Source organism: Octopus bimaculoides, chromosome 25 (genome assembly GCF_001194135.2).
Source record: "Octopus bimaculoides isolate UCB-OBI-ISO-001 chromosome 25, ASM119413v2, whole genome shotgun sequence".
Lineage (NCBI taxonomy): Eukaryota > Metazoa > Mollusca > Cephalopoda > Octopoda > Octopodidae > Octopus > Octopus bimaculoides.
In genome coordinates this window covers 34,525,641-34,530,312 of record NC_069005.1, presented here as the reverse complement: position 1 = coordinate 34,530,312, position 4,672 = coordinate 34,525,641, and the positions used below count along the sequence as shown (strand labels likewise).

General features: G+C 34.5%; 1 protein-coding gene across 1 annotated transcript in view; it reads left to right on the top strand.

Annotated features, from left to right (window-relative positions):
• Nucleotides 1-4,672, top strand: part of LOC106869076 (serine-rich adhesin for platelets) — a 223,287-nt gene that overhangs the window by 25,220 nt on the left and 193,395 nt on the right. The window lies entirely within an intron of this gene.

Here is a 4,672-nt window from a genome sequence, read left to right as displayed (position 1 = left end):
CTCCGCCACCGCCGCCGTTGCCACCACCACCACCACCACCTTAATTGTTATATTAAATTCCAAATCCCATTTATGCCATGAAATACCTTTCAATAAGTCTCCATTTCTATTCCTAGCTTACCATTTTAGTCTTCCAGTTTTCATTAGAAAGAAACACATCTGTCCTCCTCAGGGACGTCGCTGTTATGTGTTGGCGGTTGGGGCGGGGCTGGTGTGGTGGGGTGTCAGTGTGGTGGTAATGGCGGTGTATGGCTGAGGTTTAGTATGGCGGGTTGATGTTTTGTAGTGGTGGAGTTGGTCTGTCAGAGTAGTGAGGTATAACGATGTATAACTGGCGTGGCGGTTTGGTGCTGTATAACTTATGGTTTCGTCTGATGTGTTGGCGTGGTGGTGTTGTATTTATCGTAGATTGGTGTAGTGTCGGTATGGAGATGTATGTTTATGATTCGAAGCGGTGCAGTGGTGTAGAGATGCAATGATGTCCGTGTGGTGCTGTAAGATTTTCCTTGATTTCAACCAAATTCAATTTCTTCCCCCAAAGGAGTCCGCCATTGTTATATTTAAAACATAATTACTTTGTTAAAGTTTTAGTGAAATATATTTTAGATTTTATTGATTGATCGATTGATTGTTGTTGCTTTTCTTGTTGTTGTTGGTGGTCATGATTGTGGAGGTGGGGTGTTTGATGTTCTGCCGCTGCTGGTGGCGGTTGTGGTCGGTTAGTTGGTTGTTGTTGTTGTTGCTGTTGTTGGCTGCCGTGGTTGCGACTTTGTCTGGATGTAACCATCATTATCATCAACATCAATATCAATAAGCAACAATAGCAGAGGTCAAATCACCACGACGACCCCCACCACCACCGCAGCCACCGGCAACAACACGACCTCTACTACCACCGTCACTACCATCACAGCCACCACCACATCACCACCGCCACCACCAAAAACGATTCACAAATACATCCGTGTAACAACAAAAACAACAACATCCTCAGACAGCGTAAGTTTCAAGTAGCCATTGCTCACAACATGTAGATCCGCCACAACAGTCAAAACAACAACCGAATGTGATATTGAAATGAAAGAACAAATGTGACTTTCTGAACAAACATAAAAATCGCAATTTTGGAATCAACACATTAAAAGAAACGTTGAAAAATAAATGAATAAATAAAAATAAAATCAAAAGGAATAAACTCATGTTTACCACCGAAAAAAAAAATACGTTTACAATTGAACACCACCGTTAGCCGTTAGTTTGTAACTGACGCAACAATAAAACGTAAATTTATAATGAAAACGTGACTTGGAAACTAATATAAAACGTGAGTTTTATAAGTGATGCAACAGCTAAATCTAATGACATCCTCAACATAGAAATAAACGTATATTTGCCAAGAGGACAGCAATAAAATATAAATTTGTAGTCACCACAAAAATTAATATTAGTTCTCAAGGAAAACAATCAAACTGCAACAAACTCAACAACGCAAAACATGTTTAGATGCAGCAATAATAAACAAACGTAAGTTTTAACCAAAAAACAATGATACCAGACGTGACTTTGGCATTATAAACGTAACTTTATAACCTCACCAAAATGCGCCATAACTTCAATCCAACAACCGAACGTAACTTAACAACACACCAAAGCAATAAAACGTAACTTTGACACAAACCCAAGCAAAATATTAAATTCTATAAACGAAAACAACAATAAGACATATTTTATAACCAATTCAATGACAAAATAGCAACCGATAGAGTAATTGTAAGAGGATCAATAACTAATACAATTGTTTGAAGGGGGAATCGATAACAAGCAACTCTACTGAAGACATAAAGAAAAAAAACAAAAGAAATTTACAAGAAAAGGAAGAAAAAGAAATTCAACAAAAAAAAGATCTCCATTACAGACAACATCGCAACAACAATAACAACAGGAGCCACAACGTTTAGGTGTTCTCGATAAAGTAAAGACAACACAGAACACATGCGTGGAACGTAGTCATTAGACAACGCAAAGAACACACACACACCCACACACACACACACACACGCATAGACACACATATATGACTCGAGGTATTTAGTGTATCACACACACACACATATACGACACATGCACACACACATGCAGAAACAGCGCACTATACAAACATACACGCAAACAACACACGTTTACAAAATAACACACAACCTACACACTCACGCAAAACTGACAAACGCATTGCTCAAGGCACAAACACGACAGAACACATACACAGAACGTGCGTGCGCTCGCAAACACACACAGACATAGATACACACATGCACACAGAAGCAGACACATACACACGTACACACACACACACAAATACACACGTATCTGTCACGCACACATTCACGACACACACACATCCACAGAAGACACAAAAAGACGTCCTCATAAGTTTAGATTTCTCAAATTTTGACGTAAAAATTACAAAAATTCAAAACTTAAAATTGCAAAAAGCCCAATAAAGCCAAAATCTCTATAAATACAAATCGATAATCTGATTTCTTTGATTTATAATTTTATTGTTTTAATTTCATTTCCAATTTAATCAGTTTTATTCGTTTATTGTTCTCTGAGTGTTCAATCTTTGATATGTGTGCAGAGAGATCGATAGTCTCCATCGATGACTATCTACGCAGGATTTTGTTCTTTTCGTATTTCTGCTGATATTAATATCAGAGGGTAGGAGGGAGAAGGAAGAGGAGGGATAGAGGGAGAAGAGAGGGGGATAGAGGGAGAAGAAGAAAGAAGAGGTAAGATAGATACGAAGGAGGAGGGAGATGAGGTGGAAGACGATCCTCTATGGAGTCTTCCTTCCGTTACACGTTGTAAAAGGGAACCACTTTTAGTGTGCATGCTCATATTTAATGTATGTATGTATATATGTATGTATGTATGTATGTATGTATGTGTGTATGTATGTATGCATGTATGTGTGTATGTATGTATGTGTGTGCATATATAAACATGCGTTTGTAATTTGTAAGTATATAAATGTATATATAATTTCTATATATGTATATGTGTGTGCGTGTATGTGTATGTATATATATGTGTGTATATATATATGTATATATATATATATATATATATATATATATATATATATATATATATATATATATATATATATATATGCATATATATATTATATATATATATGTATGTGTGCATACACACACACGCACACACACACTCATAATGTAAATATAAATCGAGAGAAATAAATATGTCAGTAAGAAATACGTTTAGATATAGATGAACAGTCATGTAGAAAAAGAAATTCTATCTCTATACCTAAGCGTGTGTGCATAGACTCATGTTTTTATATCCATGTGTGTGATTGTGAGTATGTGTGATTGTGTGTGTGCGTGAGTGTGTATGTGCATATGTGTATGTCTATACCAGTACACACACCCATACATACATACATGAATACACGCACACACAGCTATGCGTATTTACACGTGTCTATATACTCATGCGCATTCATCGCCAGATACTCACATTCAGTGTAAACGCAAAGCTACATTTGCATGCATATTTCTGCCTTGATATCCCAGTCACATTAAAACATCAATTTAATGTAAGTATAGAAATATCTTTCATTGATTTCTCTCAATGAAGAATTCGGTTGGAAGAAATGGTAAATACGTTATATCGTTTTGGGAATTGGCAAGCGTGTGTATATGTATGTGTATGTGTAAGTACGCATCTATGTATGCATGCATGCTTGTATGTATGCATGTATATGTAAGAACGTATGTGCACGTATATATATATTAATATGTGTATATATATATACATATATATATATATATATATATATATATATATATATATATATATATATATATATATATATATGTATATATATGTATATATGTATATACACATATAGATATGCACATGTTCACCCATATCTGCATATTCTGTGCATATAAGGTTCTTATGTATCAATTTATTCATATGTATATAATTATATTACAATATGCATGTATGTGTATGAATATATAAAAGTGTATATGTGTGTCTATAACTATAAATACGTACGCATATATTATACACATATTACATATGAATATATAAACATATATAATACAATATCATATATATATATTTATATTATATATCCATATTTATATATACATATATATCGCTTTTGAATTTTTGGTCTGTAAAAATATTGATACGTATGTATGCATGTATGTATGTATGTATGTATAATTTCAAACGGGGAGGAAAGAAAAGGATGATGTATGTAGGTGATTATAGACGAAAATGCCAAGCCTGTAGCAGCGAGGAGACACTAGTTTCACGCCAATGTTCAAATCTACGTGCAATTATTCCGTGCCTCAGTTGAAGATCCTAACTAAAGGTTATTATATTTTGATTTCGATATTGGCTTCGATGAAAATTCGTTTTAAATGTAGATGGTGATTGAATAAAGCATACGAACGCCATTACAGAGTTCTGTAACACATATAGGCATGTATCTATGTATATGCTTATTTCTTTATCTACTATTTCTGTATAAAGGCATATGTATATATATATCTTTTATAAATATACATGGGTTATGTTTCATATCCGTATCGGTACGTATTCATTAACCAGTATATAAATCTCTCTCTCT